This window comes from Salmo salar, unplaced genomic scaffold (assembly GCF_905237065.1).
Source record: "Salmo salar unplaced genomic scaffold, Ssal_v3.1, whole genome shotgun sequence".
NCBI classification, from domain to species: Eukaryota; Metazoa; Chordata; class Actinopteri; order Salmoniformes; family Salmonidae; genus Salmo; species Salmo salar.
In genome coordinates this window covers 424,746-440,339 of record NW_025547989.1, presented here as the reverse complement: position 1 = coordinate 440,339, position 15,594 = coordinate 424,746, and the positions used below count along the sequence as shown (strand labels likewise).

Below are 15,594 nucleotides of genomic sequence, written 5' to 3'. Positions count from 1 at the left end.
CCAACCTGGAACTGAGTGAGTCATGTTCAGTCTGTAGTCCAACCTGGAACTGAGTGAGTCATGTTCAGTCTGTAGTCCAACCTGGAACTGAGTGAGTCATGTTCAGTCTGTAGTCCAACCTGGAACTGAGTGAGTCATGTTCAGTCTGTAGTCCAACCTGGAACTGAGTGAGTCATGTTTAGTCTGTAGTCCAACCTGGAACTGAGTGAGTCATGTTTAGTCTGTAGTCCAACCTGAAACTGAGTGAGTCATGATTAGTCTGAAGTCCAACCTGGAACTGAGTGAGTCATGTTTAGTCTGAAGTCCAACCTGGAACTGAATGAGTCATGTTCAGTCTGTAGTCCAACCTGGAACTGAGTGAGTCATGTTCAGTCTGTAGTCCAACCTGGAACTGAGTGAGTCATGTTCAGTCTGTAGTCCAACCTGGAACTGAATGAGTCATGTTCAGTCTGAAGTCCAACCTGGAACTGAATGAGTCATGTTCAGTCTGTAGTCCAACCTGGAACTGAGTGAGTCATGTTCAGTCTGTAGTCCAACCTGGAACTGAATGAGTCATGTTCAGTCTGAAGTCCAACCTGGAACTGAGTGAGTCATGTTCAGTCTGTAGTCCAACCTGGAACTGAGTGAGTCATGTTCAGTCTGTAGTCCAACCTGGAACTGAGTGAGTCATGTTCAGTCTGTAGTCCATCCTGGAACTGAGGATGTGGCCCGTTGTCCAGCCCTTTGTCCACTGATCTCCAATCTCCTTAAGAGGAGATTGGCCGATAACTTCTAAGAGCTGAAGAATCTAGATTACCTTTCTTCAGAAGGGGAACCACCATAGCAGTTTTTAGTGCAGTGGGGAAAGTTCCCGTGAACAGGGAGTGATTAACAATAGCTTGCACTTCTTCAGATATGCATTTAAAAACTGTTTTGAAGAAGGTGGTGGGGATAGGATGGAGAAGGCAGGTGGAAGGTCAAGTTGTGATATTAATTTCTTGAGTCTGTGTCAACCAGGGAAAATAAATCCAGAGTGTCTTTGTGTGGTAGGCTAGTACACATATCATCAAACTTCTCATCAGGTCTTGACTGATACCCAGTCTAATGTTGAATCTTATCTCTGAAATATGCTGTAAACTCATCACATTTAGATGAAGGAAAGTCCACATAGGATTTATCAGGCCATCAATGGTGGAGAAGAGCACTCCCTAATTATTCTGATTAATAGTGATCAAGTTGGTAAAATGAGCCCATCTGGCATTTCTAATGGCCTTGTTATATATGATGCTCTCTCAGAATATCATAATGGACCTGCAACTTTGACTTCATTCAATTCCACTCCGTCTTTCTGCAGTTTCTCTTTAATTTATTCGTTTCCTCAGTCATCCAAGGGGCTCACCGTTTGGATGTGTCCTTTTTCAACTTTACTGGACCTATGGCATCAATGGTTGCCCTTCATTTACTATTAAAGTTATCAACTAAATCACCACAAGAGGAAGGCAGAATAGGTGGTGGAGTATTGTTCATTAACTCAATAAAATCTGTAGCAACTTCAGAGGTAAGATATCATTTCTTAAAAATGCGTTCAGTATTACCCTGTGCTATGGACCAGAAGGTAGTAAACATCCCCAGTGGTGATCAGATAAAGCAACATCAACAATAGAGTATATGTCAAGAGAAAGCCCCTTGGTAATAACCAGGTCCAGAGTATGGCTGTGGTTATGGGTGGGCCCAGTAGAAAGCCCCTTGGTAATAACCTGGTCCAGAGTATGGCTGTGGTTATGGGTGGGCCAGTAGAAAGCCCCTTGGTAATAACCAGGTCCAGAGTATGGCTGTGGTTATGAGTGGGCCCAGTAGAAAGCCCCTTGGTAATAACCAGGTCCAGAGTATGGCTGTGGTTATGGGTGGGCCCAGTAGAAAGCCCCTTGGTAATAACCAGGTCCAGAGTATGGCTGTGGTTATGGGTGGGCCCAGTAGAAAGCCCCTTGGTAATAACCAGGACCAGAGTATGGCTGTGGTTATGGGTGGGCCCAGTAGAAAACCCCTTGGTAATAACCAGGTCCAGAGTATGGCTGTGGTTATGGGTGGGCCCAGTAGAAAGCCCCTTGGTAATAACCAGGTCCAGAGCATGGCTGTGGTTATGGGTGGGCCCAGTAGAAAACCCCTTGGTAATAACCAGGTCCAGAGTATGGCTGTGGTTATGGGTGGGCCCAGTAGAAAGCCCCCTTGGTAATAACCAGGTCCAGAGTATGGCTGTGGTTCTGGTTGGGCCCAGCAACATGTTGGAAAATGTCCATAAATCTAAAATGATTCAGAATTTCAATGGCCTTGGAGTCATTCTCAGTCTCTTTGTCAACATGAATAGCTGACATTTAAACAGTATAACATGATGCTCTGGTCTGGTGGCTGACATTTAAACAGTATAACATGATGCTCAAAATACCCAAAGTCACCAAGCCAAATGTCCTTACAACTGAAAGCATTAGTAAAAATAGAGGCTGTCTCCACCCCGCACATACACACACACACACACACACACACACACACACACACACACACACACACACACACACACACACACACACACACACACACACACACACACACACACACAGAACTAAACAGACCCAGACATGCAGACATGTAGACAACAACACAGACGAACAAAAGATCCTCTCTTCAGCAGCGGTGATGTCAGTCCATCTCTTTACTTCTCCTTTCTCTTCTCTTCTCTCTCCATCCTTCCCTTTTCGTGACCAACACACTTATCTTTAGACTCTGTAGCCTTGACCTCCATCAACAGTATCAGCAACAAAGAGGTGTGAAGTTTCCACAACAGAGTTAGAGTCAGTTTATCATGTACTTCTCTTTAGATGCTGCAGCCTTGACCTCCATCAACAGAGTTAGAGTCATTTCATCATGAGAACATACAGACACCACTGACTGGAACTATCAACAACAAGAGTTAGTTTATCATGAGAACATACAGACACCACTGACTGGAACCAGCTGACAGTATCAGTTGTAAAGGTTTCATTACTACTTCCCTGTAGCTCAGTTGGTAGAGCATGGTGTTTGCAACACCAGGGTTGTGGGTTCGATTCCCACGGGGGGCCAGCACAGAAAAAAAAAAAAAAATGTATGAAATGTATGCATTCACCACTGTAAGTCGCTCTGGATAAGAGCGTCTGCTAAATGACTAAAAATGTAAAATGTAAGGAAAGTTGTAGTGTTATGTCCATGATGAATGATGTAAAGGCTTCATTACTACTAACAGAAGGAAAGTTGTAGTATTATGTCCATGATGAATGATGTAAAGGCTTCATTACTACTAACAGAAGGAAAGTTGTATTGTTATGTCCATGATGAATGATGTAAAGGCTTCATTACTACTAACAGAAGGAATGTTGTACTGTTATGTCCATGATGAATGATGTAAAGGCTTCATTACTACTAACAGAAGGAAAGTTGTAGTGTCCATGAATGTTCCTGAGTGGCCTAGTTACAGTTTTGACTGAAATCGGCTTGAAAATCTATGACAAAACTTGACAATGGCTGACTAGCAATGATCAACAACCAACTTGACAGACAATGAAGATTTTTTTAAAGACCAATATATAAATATTGTACCATCCAGGTTTGCAAAGCTCTTAGAGACTTATCCAGAAATACTTACAGCTCTTAGAGACAGAAATACTCACAGCTCTTAGAGACTTACCCAGAAATACTTACAGCTCTTAGAGACTTACCCAGAAATACTTACAGCTCTCAGAGACTTACCCAGAAATACTCACAGCTCTTAGAGACTTAACCAGAAATACTCACAGCTCTTAGAGACAGAAATTCTTACAGCTCTTAGAGACTTACCCAGAAATACTTACAGCTCTTAGAGACTTACCCAGAAATACTTACAGCTCTCAGAGACTTACCCAGAAATACTCACAGCTCTTAGAGACAGAAATTCTTACAGCTCTTAGAGACTTACCCAGAAATACTTACAGCTCTTAGAGACAGAAATACTTACAGCTCTTAGAGACAGAAATACTTACAGCTCTTAGAGACAGAAATACTTACAGCTCTTAGAGACAGAAATACTTACAGCTCTTAGAGACAGAAATACTTACAGCTCTTAGAGACAGAAATACTTACAGCTCTTAGAGCCTTACCCAGAAATACTTACAGCTCTTAGAGACAGAAATTCTTACAGCTCTTAGAGACTTACCCAGAAATACTTACAGCTCTTAGAGACAGAAATACTTACAGCTCTTAGAGACAGAAATACTCACAGCTCTTAGAGCCTTACCCAGAAATACTTACAGCTCTTAGAGACAGAAATACTTACAGCTCTTAGAGACAGAAATACTTACAGCTCTTAGAGCCAGAAATACTTACAGCTCTTAGAGCCAGAAATACTTACAGCTGTAATCACTATTCGCTGCCAAATGTGATTCTAACATCAAATTTTATTTGTCACATGCGCCGAATTCAACAGGTGGAGACCTTACCATGAAATGCTTACTTACAAGCCCTTAACCAACAATGCAGTTTAAAAAAGACGAATAAGAATAAGAAATAAAAATAACATTAAAGAGCAGCAGTAAAATAACAATAGCGAGACTATATACAGGGGGTACAGAGTTAATGTACTGAATCAGGGGTGTGAATTCAATATTTATGTATTTCATTTTCAAGAAATTTACATTTCTAAAAACATGTTTTCACTATGTCATTGTGGGGTATTGTGATGTCATTATGGGTTATTGTGATGTCATTGTGAGGTATTGTGATGTCATTGAGGGGTATTGTGATGTCATTCTGGGGTATTGTGATGTCATTGTGGGGTATTGTGTGTAGGTGGGTGAGAAATAACATCTACTTAATGCATTCTGAATTCAGGCTGGAACACAACAAAATGTGGAATAAGTCAAGGGGTAAAAACTTTCTGAAAGGCACTGTATTTAATTACAAATAAAAATGTATGTTTTAAGTGAGAAGTAGGCATTGGTCTTTAGCCAAAAAAGAAAGAAAATTCACATGAGCATCACAATGCCTTCTACACCCATGCTCTACCAAGGTTTTCCAGGACACAGCTTTGACCTACTACGGTAGCTATGTTGCTCTATTGTACTTCAAACATTGTGTTCGCAGGTTGCTTAGGATTCAAACCTTCTTTGTTGGTACTATTACCCACCAGACATTTCTAAACCCAGAGGCACAATATCGCCAGACTTCGGGGAATGCTTATGAAACAGACCAATGAGACCAGGCCGGGGTTTGGGGTTAGAGAAGTCAAAAAGAGAAGTGAAACATTCTTCCTTAGTTGTTCATTTTATAGAAATGTAACCTCTCTAGGGTATGTGGGACGAAATTGTCCCACCTACTCAACAGCCAGTGGAATCCCGTGGCGCGATTTTCAAATACCTTAGAAATGCTATTACTTCAATTTATCAAACATATGACTATTTTACACCATTTTAAAGACAAGACTCTCGTTAATCTAACCACACTGTCCGATTTCAAAAAGGCTTTACAACGAAAGCAAAACATTAGATTATGTCAGCAGAGTACCCAGCCAGAAATAATCAGACACCCATTTTTCAAGCTAGCATATAACGTCACAAAAAACCAGAAGACAGCTAAATGCAGCACTAACCTTTGATGATCTTCATCAGATGACACACCTAGGACATTATGTTATACAATACATGCATGTTTTGTTCAATCAAGTTCATATTTAAATCAAAAACCAGCTTTTTACATTAGCATGTGACGTTCAGAACTAGCATACCCCCGCAAACTTCCGGGAATTTACTAACAATTTACTAAATTACTCACGATAAACGTTCACAAAAAGCATAACAATTATTTTAAGAATTATAGATACAGAACTCCTCTATGCACTCGATATGTCCGATTTTAAAATAGCTTTTTGGTGAAAGCACATTTTGCAATATTCTAAGTACATAGCCCAGCCATCACGGGCTAGCTATTTAGACACCCAGCAAGTTTAGCCTTCACCAAAATCAGATTTACTGTAACAAAAATGTTATTACCTTTGGTGTTCTTCGTCAGAATGCACTCCCAGGACTGCTACTTCAATAACAAATGTTGGTTTGGTCCAAAATAATCCATTGTTATATCCAAATAGCGGCGTTTTGTTCGTGCGTTCCAGACACTATCCGAAATGGTAAATCATGTTTACGAGCATGGCGCAATTCGTGACAAAAAAATTCTAAATATTCCATTACCGTACTTCGAAGCATGTCAACCGCTGTTTAAAATCCATTTTTATGCCATTTTTCTCGTAAAAAAGCGATAATATTCCGACCGGGAATCTGCGTTTCGGTAAATAGAGGAAAAAAAAGAACGCGCCTAAGCCCACTGTCCCCTGATCGGCCACTTGAAAAAGGCGATAATGTGTTTCAGCCTGGGGCTGGAATGACGACATTCAGCTTTTTCCCGGGCTCTGAGAGCCTATGGGAGCCGTGGGAAGTGTCACGTTACCGCAGAGATCCTTTGTTTTGGAAAGAGATGTCAAAGAAAGCCAATAAATGGTCAGACAGGCCACTTCCTGTAAAGGAATCTCTCAGGTTTTTGCCTGCCATATGAGTTCTGTTATACTCACAGACACCATTCAAACAGTTTTAGAAACTTTAGGGTGTTTTCTATCCATATATAATAAGTATATGCATATTCTAGTTACTGGGTAGGAGTAGTAACCAGATTAAATTGGGTACGTTTTTTATCCGGCGGTGTAAATACTGCCCCCTAGTCCTAAGAGGTTAAACTACTCAGTCTGCACCCCAGAATGTATAAGATTCTGGTTAAATGACACAGACGGAGGCCCAGCCTACAATAGTCAACCAAGTTTATTCACGAGAGCTCTGAATATCATACAATGTACACAGCCTTTTATACCTAACATTTGGTCATGCCATATGTCATACCCCTTACAAATGCCCCCTCCTCTTCTTTAATTTCTTACATCTAGACGTTCCGCTAGCAGAACACTGCTCCAATATCCAATGATAGGGCATGGCGCGAAATACAAACTCCTCGAAAATCTGAAAACTTCAATTTTTCAAACATATGACTATTTTACACCATTTTAACTTCTATAGGGTGTACCAAGCGTCCCACCCCTGGTACACCCTATCAACAGCAGGTGAAATATCAAGAGCGCCAAATTTGAAAACAATTAAATGTCATAATTCAAATTTCTCAAACATACAACTATCTTACACCCTCTGAAAGATAAACATCTCCTTAATCTAACCACGTTGTCCGATTTCAAAAAGGCTTTACGGCGAAAGCATAAAGTTAGATTATGTTAGGACAGTACATTGAAAATAGCTGTGTGTAATGTTTTGTCAATGCAAAGACAGGTGTCACCAAAAGCAGAAAACCAGCTAAAATTATGCACTAACCTTTGAAAATCTTCATCAGATGACACTCCTAGGACATTATGTTAGACAATACATGCATTTTTTGTTCTATCAAGTTCATATTTATATCCAAAACAGCATTTTACAATGGCGTTGATGTTGAGGAAATATTTTCCCTCCAATACCGCCAATCAATCAGCACAACAAATTAAATAATTACTATTCGTAACCATTGGTAAAATATTATATTGTCATTCAAAGAATTATAGATTAACATCTCATGAACGCAACTGCATTGCCAGATTTAAAAATAACTTTACTGGGAAATCACACTTTGCAATAAACGAGGTCCTGTCCTCAGAAAAATAGGCTTGGCGATACAGACTAGGCGCCATCTTGGAGCCATCTAAAATCAAAAATACTACGTAAATATTCCCTTACCTTTGATTATCTTCATCAGAAGGCACTTCCAGGAATCCCAGGTCCATAACAAATGTAGAGTGTTCGAAAAAGCTAATAATTTATGTCCAAAAAGCTCCGTGTTGTTAGCGCGTCCTGTAGGCTACTCAAAAACATGAACGTCGCCCGCCGGACTTGTCTTCATCAAAGAGGGAAAACAAATTTTTTACGTTCGTTCAAACATGTCAAACGCTGTATAGCATAAATCATTAGGGCCTTTTTCAATCAGAACTTCAATAATATTCAAGGTGGACGATTGCATTCTCTTTTAAAACGTATTGGAACGAGAGTACCCAAACATGCACTCACGCGCCAGAGTAGTATTGGCCATCCGCTTATGACCAACGTTCCAAGTCTCTTGTTCGGTCAGTTTTCACAGTAGAAGACTCAAACCACTTTGTAAAGACTGGTGACATCTAGTGGATGGCGTAGGAAGTGCTCAATGATTAATAAGTCCCAGTGTGTTTCAATGGCATAGGCTTAAAAGTAATTCAACACATCAGATATCCACATCCTGTCAGAATTTGTCTCAGGGTTTTGACTGCCATATGAGTTCTGTTATACTTACAGACACCATTCAAACAGTTTAAGAAAATTCAGAATGTTTTCTATCCAAATGTGTTAATAATATGCATATCCTAGCATCTGAGTTGTTGTAGGAGGCAGTTAAAAATGGGCACATATTTTTTCAAAATTCTCAATACTGCCCCCTAGCCCCAACAGGTTAAAGACAAGACTCTCCTTTATCTAACCACACTGTCCGATTTCAAAAAGGCTTTACAACGAAAGCAAAACATTAGATTATGTCAGGAGAGTACCCAGCCAGAAATAATCAGACACCCATTTTTCAAGCTAGCATATAATGTAAAAAAAAAAAAAAACACAGCTAAATGCAGCGCTAACCTTTGATGATCTTCATCAGATGACACTCCTAGGACATTATGTTATACAATACATGCATGTTTTGTTCAATCAATTTCATATTTATATCAAAACCCAGCTCTTTACATTAGCATGTGACGTTCAGAACTAACATTCCCACCGAACACTTCCGGTGAATTTACTAAATTACTCACGATAAACGTTCACAAAAAACATAACAATTATTTTAAGAATTATAGATACAGAACTCCTTTATGCAATCGCGGTGTCCGAGTTTAAAATAGCTTTTCGGTGAAAGCACATTTTGCAATATTCTGAGTAGATAGCCCAGCCATCACAGGCTAGCTATTTTGACACCCACCAAGTTTGGTACTCACCAAACTCAGATTTACTATAAGAAAAATTGGATTACCTTTGCTGTTCTTCGTCAGAATGCACTCCCAGGACTTCTACTTCAACACCCAAATGTTGGTTTGGTTCCAAATAATCCATAGTTATATCCAAATAGCGGCGTTTTGTTCGTGCGTTCAAGACACTATCCGAAGGGTAACGAAGGGTGCGCGTATCGTGACAAAAAATGTCACAATATTCCATTACCGTACTTCGAAGCATGTCAAACGATGTTTTAAAACAATTTTTATGCGATTTTTCTCGTAAAATAGCGATAATATTCCGACCGGGAGTCGTTGTTTTCGTTCAAAGACTGAACATGTAAAATGGACTCTTCACGTGCACACGTGCGCCCGTCTCATTGTTCTCAGATCGACCACTATCCAAATGCGCTACTGTTTTTCAGCCATGGACTGCAAAGTCATCATTCAACGTTCTGGCGCCTTCTGAGAGCCTATGGGAGCCTTAGAAAGTGTCACGTTACAGCAGAGATCCTCTGTTTTCAATAAAGAGGCTAAAGAAGGCCAAGAAATGGTCAGAGAGGGCACTTCCTGTTTGGAATCTTCTCAGGTTTTGTCCTGCCATATGAGTTATTTTATACTCACAGACACCATTCAAACAGTTTTAGAAACTTTAGGGTGTTTTCTATCCAAATCAAACAATTATATGCATATTGTAGTTTCTGGGCAGGAGTAATAAACAGATTAATTCGGGTACGTTTTTATCTGGCCGTGAAAATACTGCCCCCTATCCATAAAAGGTTAACACGGTCAATGCTAATTTACAAGTCTTCTCCATCACATACATTGCTTATCATATCCTGCCCCATGTTACATACAGTGCCTTGCGAAAGTATTCGGCCCCCTTGAACTTTTCGACCTTTTGCCACATTTTAGGCTTCAAACATAAAGATATAAAACTGTAATTTTTGGTGAAGAATCAACAACAAGTGGGACACAATCATGAAGTGGAACGAAATTTATTGGATATTTCAAACTTCTTTAACAAATAAAAAACTGAAAAATTGGGCGTGCAAAATTATTCAGCCCCCTTAAGTTAATACTTTGTAGCACCACCTTTTGCTGCGATTACAGCTGTAAGTCGCTTGGGGTATGTCTCTATCAGTTTTGCACATCGAGAGACTGAAATTTTTGCCCATTCCTCCTTGCAAAACAGCTCGAGCTCAGTGAGGTTGGATGGAGAGCGTTTGTGAACAGCAGTTTTCAGTTCTTTCCACAGATTCTCGATTGGATTCAGGTCTGGACTTTGACTTGGCCATTCTAACACCTGGATATGTTTATTTGTGAACCATTCCATTGTAGATTTTGCTTTATGTTTTGGATCATTGTCTTGTTGGAAGACAAATCTCCGTCCCAGTCTCAGGTCTTTTGCAGACTCCATCAGGTTTTCTTCCAGAATGGTCTTGTATTTGGCTCCATCCATCTTCCCATCAATTTTAACCATCTTCCCTGCCCCTGCAGAAGAAAAGCAGGCCCAAACCATGATGCTGCCACCACCATGTTTGACAGTGGGGATGGTGTGTTCAGGGTGATGAGCTGTGTTGCTTTTACGCCAAACATAACGTTTTGCATTGTTGCCAAAAAGTTCGATTTTGGTTTCATCTGACCAGAGCACCTTCTTCCACATGTTTGGTGTGTCTCCCAGGTGGCTAGTGGCAAACTTTAAACGACACTTTTTATGGATATCTTTAAGAAATGGCTTTCTTCTTGCCACTCTTCCATAAAGGCCAGATTTGTGCAGTATACGACTGATTGTTGTCCTATGGACAGAGTCTACCACCTCAGTGGTAGATCTCTGCAGTTCATCCAGAGTGATCATGGGCCTCTTGGCTGCATCTCTGATCAGTCTTCTCCTTGTATGAGCTGAAAGTTTAGAGGGATGGCCGGGTCTTCGTAGATTTGCAGTGGTCTGATACTCCTTCCATTTCAATATTATCGCTTGCACAGTGCTCCTTGGGATGTTTAAAGCTTGGGAAATCTTTTTGTATCCAAATCCGGCTTTAAACTTCTCCACAACAGTATCTCGGACCTGCCTGGTGTGTTCCTTGTTCTTCATGATGCTCTCTGCGCTTTAAACGGACCTCTGAGACTATCACAGAGCAGGTGCATTTATACGGAGACTTGATTACACACAGGTGGATTCTATTTATCATCATTAGTCATTTAGGTCAACATTGGATCATTCAGAGATCCTCACTGAACTTCTGGAGAGAGTTTGCTGCACTGAAAGTAAAGGGGCTGAATAATTTTGCACGGCCAATTTTTACGTTTTTATTTGTTAAAAAGTTTGAAATATCCAATAAATTTCGTTCCACTTCATAATTGTGTCCCACTTGTTGTTGATTCTTCACAAAAAAATTACAGTTTTATATCTTTATGTTTGAAGCCTGAAATGTGGCAAAAGGTCGAAAAGTTCAAGGGGGCCGAATACTTTCGCAAGGCACTGTAATCTACTGCAAGCCTAAAGGTTTCTCCCCTCCCTGGGTGGGGAGACCTTCTTCCTGTTATCAGTTTCACAGTGATCACAAGTTGTCTGCTGTCTGTTAACAGTTCCCCATTTTCCTTGAATGTCTTGCTTACATTGCTAAATCCTTAAGCTTAAACTTTTCCTATACACACACACACACACACACACACACACACACACACACACACACACACATTAGTACCTCCATCTTACAATCACTCGGTTATACATTTTCAGGGTGAAATCATTTAGTCAAACCTGTAATCATATAATTTTCATTACAAGAATGTGGTGATCGATGGTATCAAAAGCAGCGCTAAGGTCTAGGAGCACAAGGACAGATGCAGAGCCTCTGTCTAATGCCATTGAAAGGTAATTTACCACCTTCACAAGTGCAGTCTCAGTGCTATGATGGGGTCTAAAACCAGACGGAAGCATTTCGTATACATTGTTTGTCTTCAGGAAGGCAGTGAGTTGCTGCGCAACAGCTTTTTCAAAATTTTGGGAGAGGAATGGAAGATTCGATATAGGCCGATAGTTTTTTAATATTTTCTGGGTCAAGGTTTGGCTTTTTCAAGAGAGGCTTTATTACTGCCACTTTTAGTGAGTTTGGTACACATCCGGTGGATAGAGAGCCGTTTATTATGTTCAACATAGGAGGGCCAAGCACAGGAAGCAGCTCTTTCAGTAGTTTAGTTGGAATAGTGTCCAGTATGCAGCTTGAAGGTTTAGAGGCCATGATTATTTTCATCATTGTGTCAAGAGATATAGTACTAAAACACTTGAGTGTCTCCCTTGATCCTAGGTCCTGGCAGAGTTATGCAGACTCAGGACAACTGAGCTTTGGAGGAATACGCTGTCACGCCCTGACCTGAGAGAGATGTTTTTCTCTGTTTGGTTAGGTCAGGGTGTGATGTGGGGTGGGCATTCTATGTGTTATATTTCTATGTTGTCTTTTTCTTTGACTGGCCTAGTATGGTTTCCAATCAGAGGCAGCTGTCTATCGTTGTCTCTGATTGGGAACCATACTTAGGCAGCCCTTTTCTCCTTTGGGTTTCCTGGAACGGAACTGTTTCGTTGTCTGTTTATTTTGTTTTTCTAAATAAAGAACAAAGATGAGCACTATATCCGCTGCGTCTGTCCCTTACCTTCCCTTGCTTATGACAACCTCACTAGTCCTCTACTGGCTGTACTGGGTAGACCAGAGGAACCAGGCTCTGAGGGGTGACCAGTCCTCTACTGGCTGTACTGGGTAGACCAGAGGAACCAGGCTCTGAGGGGTCACCAGTCCTCTACTGGCTGTACTGGGTAGAGAGGAACCAGGCTCTGAGGGGTGACCAGTCCTCTACTGGCTGTACTGGGTAGACCAGAGGAACCAGGCTCTGAGGGGTGACCAGACCTCTACTGGCTGTACTGGGTAGAGAGGAACCAGGCTCTGAGGGGTGAACAGTCCTCTACTGGCTGTACTGGGTAGACCAGTGGAACCAGGCTCTGAGGGGTGACCAGTCCTCTACTGTCTGTACTGGGTAGACCAGAGGAACCAGGCTCTGAGGGGTGACCAGTCCTCTACTGGCTGTACTGGGTAGAGAGGAACCAGGCTATGAGGGGTGGCCAGTCCTCTTCTGGCTGTGCCGGGTGGAGATTATAACAGAACATGGCCAAGATGTTCAAATGTTCATAGATGACCAGCATGGTCAAATAATAATAATCACAGTGGTTGTCGAGGGTGCAACAGGTCAGCACCTCAGGAGTAAATGTCAGTTGGCTTTTCATAGCCGATGATTCAGAGTATCTCTACCGCTCCTGCTGTCTCTAGAGAGTTGAAAACAGCAGGTCTGGGACAGGTAGCACATCCGGTGAACAGGTCAGGGATCCATAACCGCAGGCAGAACAGTTGAAACTGGAGCAGCAGCACAACCAGGTGGACTGTTGACAGCAAGGAGTCATCAGGCCAGGTAGTCCTGAGGCATGGTCCTAGGGCTCAGGTCCTCTGAGAGAAGAGAGAGAGGGAGACCTCACTAATGCTCTTGTGGCTGAATGGAAGCAAGTCCCCACAGCAATGTACCATCATCTAGTGGAAAGCCTTCCCAGAATAGTGGAGGCTGTTATAGCAGCAAAGGGGGACCAACTCCATATTAATGCCCATGATTTTGGAATGAGATGTTCAATGAGCAGGTGTCCACATACTTTTGGTCATGTAGTGTTTCTACCTAACATTAGATAATAGCAGGTGTCCACATACTTTTGGTCATGTAGTGTTTCTACCTAATGTTAGATAATAGCAGGTGTCCACATACTTATGGTCATGTAGTGTATAAATCTCATGATTCAATGATTATTTAATTCTCACTATCTTTATTTAATTTTTACAGATGAACTCAAAGAAGAGCTGAGTAAGTAGTGTGTGTGTGTGTGTGTGTGTGTGTGTGTGTGTGTGTGTGTGTGTGTGTGTGTGTGTGTGTGTGTGTGTGTGTGTGTGTGTGTGTGTGTGTGTGTGTGTGTGTGTGTGTGTGTGTGTGTGTGTGTGTGTGTGTTCACGCGTGTCTGTGTGTGCATTGTCATGTTTTTAAGGTTTGCTCACCAACATGTGGGTTCTGACTATCTGTTCTTGTCCTCAGGGAAAGCTGAAGAAACCATCCAATCCCTCTCCACCTCTCCAGGTGGTCAACAGAAAACACAGACTCCTTCCCAAAGTAATCAGTCTTTATGATTCTAATGTTTCCTAGAATTACTGGTCAGTTTATTATCTCTATCTGTCTCTCTCTCTGTCTGGTCAGTTTATTATCTCTATCTGTCTCTCTCTCTGTCTGGTCAGTTTATTATCTCTATCTGTCTCTCTCTCTGTCTGGTCAGTTTATTATCTCTATCTGTCTCTCTCTCTGTCTGGTCAGTTTATTATCTCTGTCTCTCTGTCTGGTCAGTTTATTATCTCTATCTGTCTCTCTCTCTGTCTGGTCAGTTTATTATCTCTATCTGTCTCTCTCTCTGTCTGGTCAGTTTATTATCTCTATCTGTCTCTCTCTCTGTCTGGTCAGTTTATTATCTCTATCTGTCTCTCTCTCTTCTGTCATCCGCCGTCTGGTCAGTTTATTATCTCTGTCTCTCTGTCTGGTCAGTTTATTATCTCTATCTGTCTCTCTCTCTGTCTGGTCAGTTTATTATCTCTATCTGTCTCTCTCTCTGTCTGGTCAGTTTATTCTGATGTTGTTTCTTCATCCTTTCTGTCTTTAATAGAGTCTGAGGGGATTGAAGGGATGGAGATGGAGTCTATACCAGGGAGGAAGTCTGGTCCTGGTCCAGGGAGGAAGTCTGCTCCTGGTCCAGGGAGGAAGTCTGCTCCTGAGATGAAGCCTTTACTGGCTGCTGGACCACAGAAGGATGATCTGGATGATCTGGAGAGGGGAGGAAGAGTTACTACAGAATTTAACTATGTGCTATAGGGTTACTATAGAGAGATTATAACTATAGAGCTGAGTTACTATAGAGAGACTATAACTATAGAGCTGAGTTACTATAGAGAGACTATAACTATAGAGCTGAGTTACTATAGAGAGACTATAACTATAGAGAGACTATAACTATAGAGCTGAGTTACTATAGAGAGACTATAACTATAGAGCTGAGTTACTATAGAGAGACTATAACTATAGAGCTGAGTTACTATAGAGAGACTATAACTATAGAGCTGAGTTACTATAGAGAGACTATAACTATAGAGCTGAGTTACTATAGAGAGACTGTAACTATAGAGCTGAGTTACTATAGAGAGACTATAACTATAGAGCTGAGTTACTATAGAGAGACTATAACTATAGAGCTGAGTTACTATAGAGAGACTATAACTATAGAGCTGAGTTACTATAGAGAGACTATAACTATAGAGCTGAGTTACTATAGAGAGACTATAACTATAGAGCTGAGTTACTATAGAGAGACTATAACTATAGAGCTGAGTTACTATAGAGAGACAGTAACTATAGAGCTGAGTTACTATAGAGAGACTATAACTATA

At 41.1% G+C, this 15,594-nt stretch overlaps 1 long non-coding RNA gene across 1 annotated transcript; it reads left to right on the top strand.

Moving 5' to 3' along the window:
* The first annotated feature begins 13,926 nt into the window (after window positions 1-13,926).
* Window positions 13,927-15,200, top strand: LOC123732557 (uncharacterized). Its single transcript, XR_006763225.1, has 3 exons — window positions 13,927-13,975; window positions 14,201-14,275; window positions 14,817-15,200. It is a non-coding gene; the product is annotated as an uncharacterized lncRNA (long non-coding RNA).
* Window positions 15,201-15,594: the final 394 nt, after the last annotated feature.